At 36.1% G+C, this 19,511-nt stretch overlaps 1 long non-coding RNA gene across 2 annotated transcripts; it reads right to left on the bottom strand.

Moving 5' to 3' along the window:
- Positions 1-1,784: 1,784 nt before the first annotated feature.
- On the bottom strand, positions 1,785-19,315 carry LOC116239360 (uncharacterized). 2 transcript variants are annotated; one of them, XR_004169105.2, is made up of 3 exons: positions 19,241-19,315; positions 16,760-16,840; positions 1,785-1,971 (listed from the first exon to the last, which is right to left on the bottom strand). It is a non-coding gene; the product is annotated as an uncharacterized LOC116239360 (long non-coding RNA). The 2 variants fall into 2 exon arrangements; XR_004169106.2 differs by having other exon boundaries at positions 1,785-1,909; positions 19,241-19,312.
- Positions 19,316-19,511: the final 196 nt, after the last annotated feature.

Below are 19,511 nucleotides of genomic sequence, written 5' to 3'. Positions count from 1 at the left end.
CTAAAGCCTGCATAAATTTTGAAAGAATGACTGACTTTATTTGCTTCAAGTTTCTCATGGGTATTTCTATTCTTTGCTTTCAACAACCAGTATACTAACTTCAGTGCTTTTTTTTTTTTTTTTTTTTTTTTTTTTTAACTCTCATCTTCAGCCCTCTTAACAACAATTTTTTTTTTTTTTGTCCCTCATGCCTGCAGTCTCACGGAGAACATTCTTCTGTGATCAGATTACTCACAATCATTCAAAATCAGAATTATAAAAGTATTTTTGTACTTTCCCAGGATTTCACTCTTCATATTTATTTTTTTTTGTTATGTTAGTCTCCACTCATTTGGGACCCATTCCTGATTTATTATTCATAGTCTGTATATTTTGTTTAGATAAACAGACAAGATAATCACTTCCCTGTTCAACACAAAATGAATACAGTGGCTGTTTCTGCTCCTCTGAAATGAGCTCTAACTTTGTGCAGTGACCCTGACCAGAGAACACCATACTTTCAAGAGTCACTGATTCAAAAAAAACCTTAATCGAGGCAGATCCAGGACTTTCTTGTTCTACAGAAATCTCTTGGCCACAGGATAACCTTAGCCAGCTCCTTGAAACAGAGACACTACCTGCAACTGCACCACCTTGTCTATATCTAACAGTAAAGCAAGATGTGACTGTCATTTCTGTTTGACTTTCTTAGTGAAAATAACATATAATAATCAGAGAAATGGAAATGGGAGTATCTGCGCTGTGGACAAGGTCTGCATTATGTGCTATGCAAAGGATAGAATCCAGTTTGATGCTACACCACCTGGGAAGCCTGCCATGTGAAGTGGTATAAGGTTATCCATGTTATTTGTATCTTAGAGTTTTAGCTCTGATAAATATAATTATATATCTTATGTGTTACCTTAAAAAGTCTAAGTGTCCCTAAGTGTCTCTTACTGGTGTCATGATGGACTAACACCTTCTAGAGAAAAACATCTTGAATATCAAGTAAAGAAATAAAGAAAAGAAATCAAATTGGCAAAGAAGAATAATGGGATACAAAAAGACTTGAGTTCTTGATACTTAGAAACATTTTACCTGTCTGGCTATCAGAAAAAAACTCATTTCAGTCGTATCAGGAAAGGTATCTGCAGTTCAGAACAGGTGTAATGCAACTTCTGATCAGATTTGTTTCTTTAATGAAGGTTATTAATTTCTACAAAATTGGAAAAGATTCACCAATTTGTTTTGATTAAATGACTACTGATGACAAACCAGCGACAGAAACAGTCTGTGCAAACATGCTGTGATATTACATCACTGAAGCCATGAAAAAGCAGAGGTTAAATATCACACAGATAATAAGGTCAGAAGAAAACATGATAACAAACATCCTTGCAAGCATCCTTCGCACCAAAATAATTAACTGTAAACATTTTTAGTTGATTTAAAATAAGGCTATCACAGCAATAAGTGGAATCTTAGAAACGGCTATAGATATTTGATTTCTGCCCTTAATATTTGAAATGCAACTCCTCTACACGCATACGTTTTGAATTGTAAGTATCAATTCATATTCATCCAAGGGAAGGAAAAAAGAAGTGGCATTAAAATAAGTGCATGTTTTGCACGTGCAAATGGGTCTGGAGTTAAAAGATAACTGTTCAGCATGTAAGTAGTGCCAAAAAACGTCATTAATGGCTAGGTACCATAACATCTTAGAAAGAGATTTCTACTTCAATAATTTGTTTCTGCTATAAATAATTCAACTGAATTTTCTGAGACTGGACCTTGGTCTGCTCCAGGTGAAAGTTTTTCCAGGTGAAAATATTTTCTTTTATTTAGTAATGGATTTTTGGCCAGTGAGGTCATGTCATCATTTTAACTCGACGAAGTCCATGTACTAGGAATCCAAAGAAAGATGAGGGTCCTGTCAGGAAGACATAAACAAAACCTGAAGCTGTTTCAGATCCACAGAAGTCTGATATGGGACTGAGGAAAGACAGAGAAATTGGTGTAATAATTCAGGATTAGTAGGATGAGACCTTTCTTTCCTAGCAAAACTAACAATCTTTCAAACATGATTAGAATAAATTATTTCATTTCAAGCTTCAACCTGTATACATTGTATTTTCCTTCAGGAGCTTATCAACTAAATATATTTGATTTGATTGCAGGAATACAGATTGATGATGGCAAGCCGTACATACAATTTTATATCAATAAACATTCAAAGTAAAACTACCAAGTGTTTATAGATGGCAAAATGTGTCCCGGAACATGCTATTCAGATGACCACTTCTTTCTGTCTCTTAATTTTTTTTAAAGGTTATACTAAGTTTAGTTAACATTTTTCTTCAATAAAGTTCATGGGCTTTTTTATCTTATTCACCTAATAAAACTATTTCGTCAATTTAAAAGTAAGAAAAAATGGAAAATCACAGATCACAGATCACAGATCACAGATCACAGAATGACCTGGGTTGGAGGGGACCTCAAGGATCATGTAGTTCCAACCCCCCTGCCTAGCAGGGCCACCAAACATACACCTTTACTAGATCAGGTTGCCCAGAGCCTCGTCCAACCTGGTCTTGAACACCTCCAAGGACGGGGCATCCACAACATCCCTGGGCAGCCTGTTCCAGGACCTAACCACCCTCCTAGTAAAAAACTTCCCCCTAACATCCAACCTAAATCTTCCCTCTTTTAACTTAAAACCATTTCCCCGTGTCCTGCTATTATCAGCCCTTATGAAGAGTTTACTCCCCTCCTGGGAGTAAGTTCCCTTCAGATATTGAAAGGCTGCAATGAGGTCGCCCCGCAACCTTCTCTTCTCCAGGCTGAACAAACCCAACTCCCTCAGCCTGTCCTCATAGGGGAGGTGCTCCAGCCCCCTGATCATCTTCGTGGCCCTCCTCTGGACCCTTTCCAAAATCTCCATGTCTTTTTTGTACTGAGGGCTCCACACCTGAACACAGTACTCCAGATGGGGCCTCACAAGAGCAGAGTAGAGAGGGACAATCACCTCCCTATCCCTGCTGACCACCCCTCTCCTGATGGAGCCCAGGATCCCATTTGCTTTCCGGGCTGCCAGAGCGCACTGCTGGCTCATGTTAAGTTTCTCATCTATCAGGACCCCTAGGTCTTTCTCTGCCGAGCTGCTCTCAAGGACAACTCCCCCCAGCCTGTACAGGTGCCTGGGGTTCTTCCGGCCCAAGTGCAAAACCTTGCACTTTGCCTTATTGAACCTCATTAGGTTCACCCGAGCCCAGCTTTCCAGCCTGTCAAGGTCCCTCTGAATGGCCTCCATTCCCTCCACCGTATCGACTGCACCACTCAGCTTGGTGTCATCAGCAAACTTGCTGAGGGTGCACTCCATTCCCTCATCGATGTCATTAATAAAGATGTTAAAGAGCACCGGTCCCAAGACAGACCCTTGAGGGACACCGCTCGTTACCGGCCTCCACCTGGACATAGAGCCATTGACCACCACCCTCTGTCTGCGGCCTTTCAACCAATTGCTTATCCATCTAGTTGTCCACCCGTCAAATCCACTTCCCTCCAGTTTGGAGATGAGGATGTGATGGGGGACCATGTCAAAGGCCTTGCTCAGGTCCAGGTAAATGACATCAGTTGCCTTCCCTTCGTCCACCAATGCCGTCACTCCATCATAGAAGGCCACAAGATTAGTTAAGCATGACCTTCCCCTGGTGAAGCCATGCTGGCTATCTAGGATCACGTGCTCGTTCTTTATGTGATCAAGCATATTGTCCAGGAGGATCTGTTCCATAATCTTCCCAGGCACGGAGGTGAGACTCACCGGCCTGTAGTTACCCGGGTCCTCCCTGCTCCCCCTCCCCTGCTCAGTTTAATAAATTAAATATTTGTATTAAAATAGTATAGAAAATACTGCAAATTTAAGGTTAAAAAAAAAAAAAAAGTAGAATGTGGAATTGAAGTGCAATCAATACAGTCTAACTTTGACTATTTACATTAAGAGGTTGAATATTTTATGTAGTGATGTTTCCGTTCAGTTTCACTAATTTATATTTCTAAATTCATTTTTAATGGTTTTGAAATGTCAGTTATATTTGTGGAAAGAATAAAGTCCTGAAAAGTTATTAATTTGTTCTTAGACAACTCTTGATGGAAAAAAAAAATCTTGAAAGATTCTGGATTTTTTGCTTCGTTGAAATTTATTTCCTGATATTCTTAACTGAAATTTGATCCCCATTAACTAATTATTGAATAATTTACATTTGATATTGTAGAATGCACTGAGATGCACATTGGACCTATTCCATTCATATTAGGCTCAGTGCATCAATGGAGATATTTTGGAAACAGATATACTCAGTACAAAAATTTAGTGTACTGATAAAGTACAAAAGACCACGCAAAACTAATTCACAGTGTAGAACTTTTACATAGATAGCATTAGAGTGACCTTTAAAGAACATTTTTGTCCAAAAAAGTGAGAGAGAGAGAGAGAGAGAGAGAGAGAAAGAAAGAAAGAAAGAAAGAAAGAAAGAAAGAAAGAAAGAAAGAAAGAAAGAAAGAAAGAAAGAAAGAAAGAAAGAGAAAAGGAGAAAGAAAAAAAGAAAGAAATGAGAAAGAAAGAAGGAAAGGAAGGAAGGAAGGAAGGAAGGAAGGAAGGAAGGAAGGAAGGAAGGAAGGAAGGAAGGAAGGAAGGAAGGAAGGAAGGAAGGAAGGAAGGAAGGAAGGAAGGAAGGGAGGGAGGGAGGGAAAGAAAGAAAAGACAAGGATATAATGGATATAATTCTTTACTGCCTGTAGCATATTCTGATGGCAACTTATATGGAAAAATGCATTCACAGCAGATATTTGTCTTCTTACACTCTTACATTAACCTTAACATGATATCTACATAATGATGAAATAGTTAAAGTGAAAAGATTTAACCTCCTTCTCTGATCCTTCATAATTTATGCTATTGTTAAAAAAATACATATATTTGTCATGGAGTAATGCATTTTAAGAAATAGATTGTGTAGTAAGTGCTCAAGAGTGATATGATCTGATAAAAGGGATTAAAAATGTCTGGTCCTGTACTAATTTATTTCTGTTACTCCATAAGGTGGACTAAGAGAAGAAAAGAATAATATCAGAGTGGACAAGAATTATTTGATGGATAGGATGACTGTGTTATTAAACATTAAAATGCTAATAAGAGAAGCAATTGGAAGAGTGCAAATTTCTATACCTTAGATAATGAATTTAGTAGGTATCACAAAACACAACTGAAGTAATTCAGAGATGTGGAAGATATACATTCATCTTGCTATTTTTCATTAAAAAAAAATAAACCATATACAAGAATATATGATATTGCCATGTGCAGAAACATGCAGACATGCCTGAACTTAATAATGAACTTCCTGAGTCTCCTATTGGTCACATGTAGAATGATGAAACAAATAAGAACATGACAAAAAAACTCACAAATTTTCTTTCTATGAAATCATATTTATCAACTTTTCATTTACCTTTTCTCTGTTACTTCATATAATTACATTTTAACTCTGTTTATATGAATTTCTGGCATGCAACATGATGTTAATAAGTTGCAGGGTACAATTTTTCACAGTACAAAAACCAATCATTTAAATTTGTTTAGATCTGTTTACCCGTCAATTTCAACAAGTTTCTTTGTTTTACTGCTATGGAAAATAGACTTTTATTATTCTCTGATCACATTAATTGATTCTATAGAAGAGTTTTATGTGTCCATATCGAGAAGATGCAGAAGCTACCATGTATCTATAGTAATCCAGTCATCCTTCTCTGGGACGTTATCTAGCTTTACCATGTTGTTTTGATTGTGGAATAAGACTCACATGAGATCATCAGTACATTGTATAAAGTAAATCATTTTTGCTTTACTTTATTGCAGCCTTCAAACTCCAGTATCTTTAGAAAGCATAATGTTTCTCCACAAAAGTTTTGTTTTCACTTTACCAGTATGATCATTCTGGGAATCTCATTTACCAAGAGAGTATTTCTGTATGCATTTACTGATCTCATTTTAGGCAATTCCTGCTAGTGTAATATATAAAAATTGCATTATATAGAATTCAGAATTTATATTCAGTAAGATACTTAGGCAGAAGTCTTAATTTCTTCTCCAAAATGTCTACCATAGTAGATATCTATCTTCTTGATCTTAGCCAATTTTAAGAAAATATTCATCCTCTATTGTCAGTGTTTAATATAACTCATGATTGAGTATTTGTCGTTTTTCACACCATGAATTTGCTTTCAAGCTAACCCTTCAACTCCTGGTGGTTAGGTACATAAAACTCCTTAAGAAGGAACTTCCTTGAACTAATTCATAGAATCATAGAATCACTCAGGTTGGAAAGATCAAGATCATTGAGTCCAATCATGACCTAACCATACTAATTAGTAGTGAATTCATTTAGAATTCTATGAAAGATTTTCTTTCTGCATGCAAATCCACGCACATACCCACCCTTGAGGCTGCGTGCCTCATGCAAGACACAAAACAGAATATAGTTTTGGAATGCATTGTAAATATCTTCATGCTCAGATGACATAATTAATAGGAGTCCTGACAAAAGGACAAAAAATGCAGGTTAATAAAAGAATTTTATAATAGTGAGAAGGGAGAAGGGTCAGGAAGTTAATAACACAAGAGAGGGCAGGAAGAGATCTTTTTTCCCTCCTCAACAGCAAAATCAGTGCAGTGAGGAAAGTTGGGAAGATATTACTATTCCACATATTTAATGCTAATGCAAAAGATTTTTGTTAGCAGTGTTGAGAACAGTTCAACCTAATGTAAAAAAATTGCCCTCTTAGTTCTATCCAAGTTCATACCTTCAAAGATTGTCTGATATCAACTCACAGTGAGGGTGAGAAAAATGTTTCAAACCAGATTATGGAGTAGAAAATTAAGCCAAAGTAAACAACACTGACCCCCCAAAAATATGTTTAAGAAGGAAAAAAAAGATATTGCATTGGCTTCAGATTTATTCTTGGTGGGTTTTTCACATCATTTCAATTTTGAATAGACTATTACTATTAAATTATTTTTTTCTGAGGAAACAGTGTATCTGTAGCAAGCAGAGTTGAATGTAGAAGGAGCAACTCACAATTGCCTAAAAGTGTAAAAAATGTAAGTAGCCAATTTACAAGAGGAAAGAAAACATCTTTATGTTTTAGACGATCAGCTTCATGAAACTTGTATAAGTAAAGACAGAATTTGTCTGCATATGCAGTCTAATAATTGTACATATATGTATTAATCATGGTTAACACCCCATTCTACTATGATTTCAGTTGTCAAGTATAAATTGCATGTTCAGACCAAACAGAAGTTACAGTTTGGCTCTAAATATTAACTTATATATATTATAATATAATATATATGTTATATTATATATAATTATATTATATATAATAATATTAACTTATATATATGTATAATTTATACATGAAGTAACAGCCAGCTGTTTCAACACAAAAATACATTCATTGAATATTCTGTACATTTTTTCTAAATATAGGAAGTTTATGTATATCGCACATAAAGTTCATTGCCTATATGTATATTAAATGAGAATGCAAACTCTCTTAGTGGCATAAATATTTTAAACAAAAACATTCATCTTGCAGACAGTAAGTTGTACCTAGAGATTCTGGGAAAATCTGTGGTGGAATATCACAATCTGTTAGAAAACTTGTGACAACTAGGTAGCCATCTATCTCTTCTCAGGTTATGGACCCACACTGACATCAGTGTCTGAAACACTCACAGCAATCTGTAATCTCAGAGCTAGTCTTTGTTTTCTTGGATTTTATTTTTGTGATCAAGGTAATGCAATGCATTTGCAGGTTTGTTTTTTTTTTTTTCATACTCATAAAATGTGACAGGAAAAAAGTGCCTTTTTGTATCCTATCAGTTTACTGTGAATCTGCACTGGATGATATCTTTTTTTTTTTAACATCTCAGTAAAATACCGATACAGTAAAAGTTAATCTTTTGAATACTATTTCTATTAATCTATTTTGAATTGAATATAAAGCTTAATTTATAAGGATTTTTTTATAAGCTAATGTGTTCTTTTTCCTCACCCTTATGCTCTTTTCTATGACTCTCACAGTCAACATTTTTAATTTTAAACACAATATCCATGCAATTTGCCTCATTTTATCCAAACTAGTAACTTGGAAGGTTCTGAAAGCCGCTGAGAACATTCTAAATTGGTATCTGTGGCATGGACATGAACCACAGAGGATAATTAAAAAACTCACCATTTCAACCTACTTCACTGTAACCCTCTGAGATAAAAGTGGCAGCTCAGGCACTGGTTTCCAGCCCAAATCAGCCTTTTTCCTTCCCTAGTCAAAAACATGCAGAAATCTAATACAGCCTGTATTTTCTAGCTCTTTTGCTGACAGAGACTTTCAATAACAAGCTGAGAGTCAATTTCATTATTGTTTTCATTTTGCCTCTATTTCACTGAACTTAGAATTAACCATCTGGCTAGTGACCTCTGTCTATTTGATTAGCTTTCACATAGAAGACAATTTTAAAAGATATACCTTTGAAAGAACCAAGAACCATAGTGACAGGACAAGGGGGAATGGTTTTGAACTGAGATAGGAGATTTAGGTTAGATGTTAGGTGAAGTTTTTCACACAGAGAGTGGTGACGCACTGAACAGGTTGCCCAAGGAGATTGTGGATTCCCATCCATAGAGGCATTCAAGGCCAGACTGGATGTGGCTTTGGGCAGCCTGGTCTAGTAGTTGGCAACCCTGCACATAGCAGGGGGGTTGAAACTAGATGATCAGTGTGGTCTCTTTCAATCCAGGCCATTCTACGATTCTATGATTCTACAATCACAACGTAGCATTTTTTATTATTAATTATTAATAAAGAGCAAACAAGCCATACATTCATGGGCAAATCAAGTGTATCTTTGTAGGCAAAATCATAGCAAAATGATTGCAAAAGTGTTGTGAAATTCATTTCCATGTAAGAGCTTAGCCATCTGTTTAGCAGCAATCCAAAGCCTTCCACTGACATACAGTTTTTAAACTGGTGTGCAATGTACGTGGCTTAAATCAGTCCTATTCTGTTGTTTTCTTGTTCTTATGCATTTTCATCTGTCCTCTTCAGTGCGCAACAGATTCCTTCTCCTGGATTATGCTGCACAAGTATCATCATAGATGCTTTGTCTTGTAAAAGACTTGGAGTGATAACTTTAGGATCTCTCAATTTAAGGCACTGACAAGAGTCAAGGGATTCTTTGTCAGGTAAACGTATTGATCTTCTGGTTCTACACTCTATCTCTTTCTCTGATTCTCTTCCTTTCACAGGGAGCAGCTGGTACCTTTCATTTTACAGCTGTTACCAACTAACGATTTTGCAGTCTATCAATTGTGGAGTGAGTTGTTTTCCCTGACAATTTTATTTAATATTCCAGACCCTTCCAGGCTACCATGTGACTGTGGAGCCAGAAGAAATCTATCTGCCAACAGGTATAAAACTGATATGCAAATATATTTTAAACATCTATAGATGTAATGATTTAAGGGTCAAATTAAATTCCAGTATAGAGAAACATATTGACCCCCAACTGCACTGGGAACTTTATCACATTTATAACTGAATCAGACGATATTACATGTTTTTTATAGAGGTGTTGGAAGACGGAGAAGGAGATTTTGTCTGCAGTATCAGTGCAATATCATCAAAATTAAACTATCTAAAGGATATAAGCTGTGAGAAATTTAGCCTAAATTGACATTATTTAATTATCAGCTCTGACTATCATGATTCTTTTTTTATGAGAATATGCTCACATGAAACATTAATTCATAATCTTCGGACTGGCCATGCATTCTGGGTTTGAGCAGTAGCTTTCATTCATTCTCAGGAAAGGTGGCAGTGCCTCAATTTCAGCTTTTAGTGATCTTTACAGGTTCCAGCCCTTAGATTAGGCCTTAGTGGTAGTGTAAGATAAAGGCAGTTTTGTCAGATTGCACTGGCTATGCAATGCCAACAGTTCCACTCCCAGCATAAAATGTAATTTATTGAGGCCAGGATATAAACTAGACTGCTTTAAAGATAGTGGCTTTAAAATGGACAAAAGAAAATGGTGAACTGAAGTTTAGCTTAGTTTTTTGTCCAAGCTGAAAAGTTAATCTCTTTCTCTGATATTCTGTACATATGATTGTACTATAACAGATAATATAACCATTGCAGCTGATGTGAAGTCCTGTTAAATCACTGGATCAGGAAGGTAATGTAATTTATTTTATGGTACATTTTCTGAGTTATTTACCAAAAAATAAAACAGATAACCTAGTATATATATATTTTTGTTCTCTAAAATATTTTACTTATTATATCTTTGTTTTAAAACATATATCTATATATATTCACACACATTAGAGAAATTGTTGTAACTTAAAATGCAAACTATTGAGAAAGTAGAAAAGGAAATCAGAATTTCATTTACCACTCTTTTTTTTAATTTAAAAAGATTTCATTATTTTTTCCTGTACCTTTTAGAGCTTATGATTTGCCAAGTGAATCATGCAGAAACTCTATGGTATTGAAGCATTTAAAATATATATTTTTAATTAAAAAAAAATAAAGTAATTATTTTGTCTTTCCTCCTTGGGCCAGTCAGTTATATTTTGCATACTTGATGGTAGGCTCAGTTGGAGCATATTCTGTTGTGGCTGTGCTAACAAAGTGATAAAATTTCACATTTTGAGATATATTTTCTTTTTCAAAACTTCTAAAGTTGTGAACTCTTAGGTATGTTTAGAGGCTAGTATAAGCCTTCATATAACAAATTAATGTGTTTATGACCGCACAAATACATCCAATCAACTCAAGAAATATGTATGTTTTTCAGTTTGGCCATAAAACACATAGACATACATGCACATATCTATTTGTGTTTGTCTAAATCTACATATTCGCTTGTTCTAATAGGTTGACAGGGTTATTGACAGGGTGTTGCTAGCCTAATTCTAGTATAATAAAGGTTTGTTGAAAGCAAGTGTAGAGTTAAAAAAACATGCTATTGCCTAGGTGGAAATAAAACAAAATAAAAACAAACAAACAAAACACAAAGAAAACCCCGATTTGATGTAGAGTATACATATCAGATTCTTTCAGAGTCTGGTCATACCTTAGGAAACAACATACTACTTAGCACAGTCTTTATTCAGAGAAATTCAATTTCTGTTTTAGCTTTTGATTGTAGGGACAGTGGGGTGAACTGTGGTCTTCTCTTCATCTCCTTTACTAACTCAATATTTTAACTTTTCCTTTTCCAAAGTCATTTTCTCAAACGTATGAGATTATTAATAAGAGATTTTTCTCTATTCAATGCTGTGTTCTTCCTACCCATTTGTCCTTACATAATTATAGCCATACTGCTCATGCCAATAGTTAGGGCTACGTCTGCACTTCCATTACAAACTCCAGTTTCAGAAGTTTGGAATAAGGCTGGTGTGCTTGGCATTCAGCTCAAATTAAGGAGAACTGAAAATCACACTGAGATTTTCACTCAGTCAGAGTTCTGAATTCAAAGCATGGGCAGCAATTTATTTTGGGCAGTGCTCCATGTTTGGCAAGAAAGAGTGGCTGACAGCAAGCGCAAGCAAAGTAAAGGAGATTCAAGTGCCTGATAGTACGGCTAAGCTTTACATAATGTCAGAGAACAGTGCAAGAGCAAGTCCAGCTAAGCATGAGTCTTTCACAAGGCAGCCAATAATACTCTGTTTTTTGGAAGGAGGCCAACGTGAAGAAAGAAAAAGAGAGGAAGGACCCACAGCAGCAGCAGTTTGTAGCTCTCTCAGAGTCAGCTCATTCATTCAGGAAGAATACCTGCATACAGTTTTGCAGTGGAGGACAAATTAGTAGGGTATTTAAAGAAAAATGAGCCTATTTTCAAAAGTAACTGGTGATTCTGTGAGTATAGTCTCATAGAGATTCAGCTCAATTTTTCTGCGTGTCTAGATTTCTCTAAGATACAGCTAGAGTCTGTCACTCAGCATTCTGACTCTCACATAAAACCCAAGTAACTCCAAGAGACAAAGGCAACGCTTGATTATCCAGAATAATAAAGAGTGAGAAAATCCAAAAACAGAAATTATGCAGATAATGCAAAACATTTTCCTGGTTTCACCAGGGACAAAGTTGATTTTTTCTTCATTGCGGCTGATAGGATGCAATGTCTTGGCTTTCAGAGAAAATGGTATTTATAACACATCAGTGTTTTAGTTCCTGAGCAGTGCTGCACAGAGCCAATAAGATTTCAGTTTCCCAGCTTCTCAAACTGTCCTGACAGGGAGGGGCGCAGAAGGAGCACAGGGAGCTGGGAGAAAGCAGCAGGACAGCTGACCTAAAATGACCAGAGGGATATAGATACATAGACATCATGTGGAAGAAAAACTTGAAAAGCAGTGGGATGTTTGCCCTGAGCACAGAAACTGTTTGGGGGCTGTTTTGGGTCAGTGGATAGTGAGCAACTGCTTGTGCATTACTTAGTTTGTGTATATTATTATAATTACTACCATTTTCATTTTTCTCTTCCTTTTCTATCTTTCTTTTCTAGAGAATTTTCATCTCAACCCAGAAGTTCAATTTCATCTTTTCTTTTCACTTCTCTCCATCATAATGCTGTGATGGGACATGGGGTGAAAGAATAACTATGTGGTGCTTAGCTACCTGCAAGATTAAACCACAACAAACCTCCATTAATTGAGTTGTAAGAACAATATGTATTCATTATTATAATAGACTCCAGGAGACTATTCTGTCATTTATTCTCACATATCATATGGACTATAGAACATGAGACTTCTTTAGATTCAAGCAGTTGAATTTGAGTCCTTCCCCAATTCATATTTAATGCATATTAAATACAGAATATTTTTTTTCACAATTTCAAGACCAAATACGTATTCCAAACTTAAAAAGTTCCTTGTTATTCTGAGTGGTGTGCCAGCATCTTACTGCACAACTGGGTAAATGTTTTGCCGGAAATGGATTCCAGTGTTTTTCCTACAAAAAGGCAAAACAAAATCAACATGCAAGCTGTTGGCAAAATGAAAGGGAATACATACTTTTGACACGATCTGGGCTGACTTCTTATTATGTTCACTATGCACTGTTTCAACATATGACTTATTTCATAATCACAGAGGAACATGTTTAGCTAATGGCACATTGCATTTCATTTCCGAGTTATGACTACTGTCTGCATACACTTTTTTATAAGTGATCTGTGGGTAGCAGGTGGAAAGTCTGAAGTTCAGACTGTCTGTGCTATAGTGTCCCATCACAGCATAAAGATTATGAGAAAGCAGTATTATAAAATGGGAGTTTGATCTTTGATTTCTCCTGTCACTAACTTTCAATTTCAGCCCTTTTGGTGACCACCTCAAGCTTCCTCCTGGAGAATTTCACCCACACTATTTCTCCTGGATGAGGAACAATTACTTGTATGCAGTTCCTTCCTTCATTCTCATCTAGGGATGGAAAAGAAGCAACATATTCTAAGGAACTGACCTGTGTAGAAACCCTTATAACTCCTCAATTTGGAAAGAGAATATGAGGAAAAATCTAAGGGAAAAGTAAGCATTTGTTGGAAACCAGATGAGGTTTCCATTTTTAAGAAACCACATGAAGTTTAACAAAAGCGAGTGTAGAGTCTTGCACCTGGGAGGGAGTAACTGCACGAACAAGTACAGGCTGGGACATGACCTGCTGGAGAGGAGCTCTGTGGAGAAGAACCTTGGTGTCCTGGTGGACAGCAGGTCGTCCATGAGCCAGCAGTGTGCCCTGGTGGCCCAGAATGCCAATGGGATCCTGGGATGCATTAAGAGGAGTGTGGCTAGCAGGTCATGGGACTTGATCCTCCCCTTCTACTCAGCCCTGGTCAGGTCTCACCTGGAACACAGTGCTGGGATCCCCTGTTAAAAAAAGACAGGGATCTGGAAAGAGTCCAGTGGAGGGCCACAAAGATGATATAAAGCATGGAGCATCTTCTCTATGAGGAAAGCCTGAATGACCTGGATCTGTTCAGTCTTGAGACAGACTGAGAGGGGATCTTATTAATGTTTTTAAGTGTGGGAGTCAAAGGGATGGGGCCAACCTCTTTTCAGCAGACTGTGGGAACAGGACAAGGGAAAATGGCCATAAACTTGAGCATAGGAAGTTCAGCATCAATATGCAAAAGAAGTTCTTCATGGTAAGGGTGACAGAGCACTGGAACAGGCTGCCCAGTGGGGTTGTGGATTCTCCTTCTCTGGAGATATTCAAGACCTGCCCGGGTGCCTACCTGTGCAGCCTGCTGTACAGAGCCTGCTTTGGCAAGGGGATTGGAATTGATCTCTGGAGGTCTCTTCCAACCCCTACAATTCTGTGATTCTGTAAATATCAGTTAAAGTATAATGAAGTTACTGTAGGATACTAGTATTAAGAAATAGAATTAGCTTTTTCTCCCTTCCAGATCTGCATGGTGTTTGGAGAAAACAATAGATTTTTTATCCATCAGGGTACTTTGTTATGTTGCTATTGCATTGATTCCATTACTTTACAGCTGGTGTAGTCTAAAAGTTACTTTATTAGATCACTGGATGGAACAAATATGATGACTACTCTGAAAGTAATGCCCCCTATTTTATTATGTTGGCCCACAACATCAAAGGTGGATGTTGGTGGGATGTCAGTAGAGGCTAAACCTTCCCACCAATATTCTGTTACATTCTGTTGCTGTGTGACAGGTGGCAGCAGAGGGGCAGTCTGACAGAATGGCATCTGACAGGGAAGTGCGTATGAGGCAAAGGTGTGTCACTGAATTCCTCTAAGCAGAAAAGATGGTACCCGCTGACATTCATTGTCACTTGATGAATATTTCTGAATATCAAACAGTAGATGTGAGCCCAGTGAGGTGATGAGTGGTGAGCATCAGCAGTGCTGACAGCAATAGTGCTAGTTTAGATTTTTATGAGCATGGCATGTTGGCTTTTGTTGCTGGTGAAAATGTATAGCTAGTAATGGTGGCTGTGTTGAAAAATAGTGTTTCGTAGCTAAGAATTTGTTCTGATCTATCAAATAGTGCTATTGTTCTCTTCATAGCTGTTGAAATTTCCATGGAAATAAATAGGAGGCATTACTTTTGGAGCAATCTACATAGAACAGGAAATGTCAATTTGCTGTTCCAGTGTATTAGTGAATAGTAATTATGCCAAAGAGTTATGAATTTTTTATTTATTGTTAGCTATTTTCTTCTCAGCTTTTCTACTTAGAATATATACATTTACACTCTGATTAGCAAACTTATATGTCTGCAGTCAGATTGTGAAAGTAAAATAAAATAATAAAATAGTAAAATAAAATACAATACATTGAGAAGTAATTAGCATCAGAATACAGTGTACACTGCTATGTATTAAACATTAAAATGTACCTTCTCATTAAAATTATTTTCATGTTTATAAATATTGTATTTTCTTTGAGTATGGGAGGGTGTCACTTACTAAAATAATAATGCAGGACTTTCCAAAATACCTTGCTACATTACAGTCACTGTCTCATTTTAATTATTTTGCAAAATTATTTTGAATAAATAAACTCTACCTGGACAAACTGCTGTAATAGTTGAAAAAGTTTTCTGATGTTAACAGATTAACAAAGCTGAGCTCTCTGTTTTGAGATGGATTTCTGGATATATCATATTAATAATGTACTCTGCTAACATAATATGTGTCCCCACCTATAGAATCACCAGTGAATGCCTAATGCATTTTACTTACAGAAGCTACCATTGCCAGAATAGCCAACACATTGCGAAAGCTGCTATGCCACCCAGAATACATTAACTAATATATGAAAAGTAACTGTGGATTCACTCTGATTAGAAATTCTACTTTCCCATTTACATTGAGGAACATCAGAATATCCTTTGGAGTGATTTTCAAACACATTTGCTGTCTCTTGCCACTGTCACAGTATCACTGTCACGGTGGCAAACTAGGGAACATAATGAAGGTTCTTTCTCTTAGTATGGAATTAAATGTTCTTAATATAAGTGAGTAAAATATATATATACAAGAAAAACATTATTGATAAAATAAGAAAACATTTCTAGATGGTCAGTGAGTAAGGAATGTTTATCTTTCACCCTTCTTTTTCCTTTAAGGAGAATTTACATTTCTGGAGGTGGCACATTTTGTTTGGGTACATGAAAGAACAGGTATAATCTGACAAAGAAGGCATCACTGAGAAGTGCACACACATTCTCTTGTTACATATTTCACTGAATGTATTTCATTGCTCAGATTAGGAATTTACTGACCTTTCTTTTAGAGCACTCGTGTCAAAATTCTGCTCTTGTATATGGTCTATAATGTTTTGCTAAACATACAAATTGAAAAAGAAAAATCACAAAAATACCAGTATCTCTCCAGTAGTGTTTTCATGAAGGCTTAAGAATAGTCTTTATTACTCCTGCTGAATAGCTGAATCCTACTGCAAAGGTTAGTTTGCAATATGAAATAAGTAGAAAATTCTTGTAGTACAGGTTCTTTATAGCAAGATGTGCTGCCATGCATGCCCTAGGGCACAGGAAAATAGAGAGGCTGCCTGTGTAAGTAGTACCTCCTAATTCTATTTCATTCCTAACTCTCTGAGGAACAAAAGGGCAAATGGAACAAACTGGGGAAAAACAAATGGCTTATATAATAGAGTAGAAATATGTACTCACATAGGTCCCAGTGTGAATCATTATTTGTGCTGCTTTTATATAGAGTGAAAGAATTTTTATATAATGTTTCATTCTATACACCTGAAACATAGAAAGAATTTTTAAATTTTTTAAAATTTTAGAGAAAGATTCGAGATAGAAAAAAACACTGCTTTATACTATTGATTTAGCCTTACTTGATCCCACAGTTATCACGCTTGCTTTTGTTGTGTGAGCTCCCCTCCAAGAAAAGAACAGTGGTAATCAATAATAGCTGATTTATTTATTTTTAATTTTTACCTGAGTGATTGGTTAAGCTGCACATACTTTGGTTATTTGATGTTGCTTATTCTGGTGACAAAGTGTAAAGTAAAGGACTGTAGGCCGGGAGAGTCTGGTATTCTTTCATTTTCAGCAACATCATGTCAAGCCATGTTTTCTGGTTGGTTTCTCAATTAGTGAGAAAAGTTGAGCCCTCATTAACTGAAGATATTAAAGTTTATGGTAGGGCTATCATAGAAAATTCAGTTTTAATAGCTACATGATACTGGCAAATATCAGTAGTCTGCCTCAGGGACTGTGGTTAGATGGACACTCTTAACACCAAAAAGGGCTTCAGCTTGACAGCAGGAATATAGCTGCTCAAAAATAAATGATTGTTATAGACCATTAGTGAAAATAACCTAGTTTTATTTTACTAGCTGTGTAAATATTTACTTTGACAACCCACTTTATCGAACTACGAGGATATAGTCTTGTGTATGATAAGACTGAAGGTCAACGCTTGTTTAATAAACTCTAAATAAAGAATTATGTGATACACTGTACACATTTCACATCCAGTGATGTATTAATGCATCATTGCACTCTGTATAATCAGCTCAAACGACTTCCTTTAAGGATACAGGAATTGTTTCATTTGCATCACTTTTTTTTTAAACAATCTGAATGTGCTGTTGGTCAAATGCCAGCAATTCAGCAAACATTTAAGGTGAATATCATATTATGCTCCTTGAATTTTGGATTTTCCATGACTTAACTGAGAGATAAAAAAGTCCAATTTATGTTGCAACAAAGTTTTAAAATAATTACCTGTTGATATTACAGTCAAATCTAGTGCCAGAACTGTCAAAGTCTCGTACTTGTAAAGCTGATGTAGTGTCAGTTTTTAAAAAAGCATAATTTTCACTATAAATGTTTTGTTATACTTTTCTGCTTCCTGCTTAATAACACTGAATGTGGACCATGTTCTTAGAGAGTGCAAAATGCATAGATATATAGATACAAATATGTAAAAGCCAGAAAACAAAACAAAACAAAAAAGAACAACAAAACTTGGATAGTTTGAATTTCAATAGAAAATATGACTTGTTTGCTTTGCATTATAAGCCATAGACAGGAATATTGTTCTAAATACAATTTCTTTCAGTATTGGGCTGTACTGTTGGTTTGCTAAATATTAGTAGAATTTCTGCTACTATAAAAGCAGTTATGAAGATATTATAATGGCCACTTAGGCAGTCTAGGATAATCACTGGCTGAATCCAGACATATGGCTCCTCTTTAGACACATGGATTTAGAAAACCTTGCTGGAGCTTTTTATTTTTTGCTGTGCCCAGGTCCTTGACTATCCTTGTAATCTCATCTCTCAGTTTAAGTAATGTGTTGGATTTATTTACTTAATTTTCCATTTGTTTAAATCTTTCTTCCTTTTTTTCTTTCATAAGTAATTGTTTCAAATGATGAATCATGAATTTTAATAAGTCAGCACAGGAAAAGAATTTCCCACTTTTACTGTGAATTGATAGGGAAAATAATTTCATAAGGGAAGTCACAATAGTAATGTTCATGGGGTACGAAAAAGTAATTATTCTTTAAGTATATTTTCTTTTTCTTTCAAAAACAGAGCCTATAAACCCAATTACTCTCCCATAATTAAATGACTACTTAAGTGGTCTAAGCTTGCAGAAAGACTAGTAGGTGGAAAACAAATTCAGAAAACAGAAATAATGGCTCTAGCCTCACACAATGGCTGCTTCCTGGAACACCCTTATTCTCTTTGACTGAAATTCAGGTTTGTTGACAATGACACACACAAGCTAGTTGGATGCTAGGCAGTGCTAGATACTGAGGTTAAATAGCTGTAGTGTTACTGGAAGCTTTTGTTGGATAGTTCATGGCTTTTGTTGCCAAACTCTGAGCAGTTCAAAGCTCCTCGACTGACAAGTTTATTTATACATGTAAATGCTAATTTGAAATGATTCAGTTGCATTTAATTTCCGAGTTTAAATTACAGTTTAAACCAGCAGGCAGCTAAGCAGCACACCATTTGTTCATTCCTCCGTTTGGGATGGAGAAGAAAAGAGGAGAAAGACAAAACTTATCAGTTAAGATAAAGACAGCTTAATAAGATAGAAAAGGATGAGAACACCATAATAAATAATATTAGCAATAAAAATAAATATTAAAATAACAAGTGATGCTTGTTGATCACCACCCACCACAGATGCACAGCCAATCCCTGAACAATGGCAGCTCTCCCAGCAGCATTCAAATTTCACTGTTCACTATGACATCATATGGAATGGGACATCCCTTTGGCTACTTTGGATCCAGGTTTTGCACCTACCAGCTCCTTGAGCACCACCAGCCTTCTCTCTAGCAGGACAGTATGAGAAGTTGAAATGTCCTTGACTTAGTGTAAGACTTGCTCTGTAACAACTAAAACCATTAGTGTGTTATCAACATTTTTCTCCCAATTAAGCACAATTA

The sequence above is a fragment of the Phasianus colchicus genome, chromosome Z (assembly GCF_987193195.1).
Source record: "Phasianus colchicus chromosome Z, bPhaCol1.hap1.1, whole genome shotgun sequence".
Classification (NCBI taxonomy): Eukaryota; Metazoa; Chordata; class Aves; order Galliformes; family Phasianidae; genus Phasianus; species Phasianus colchicus.
Note: the sequence above shows the minus strand (reverse complement) of the source record. Positions and strands in the feature narration are given on the sequence as shown.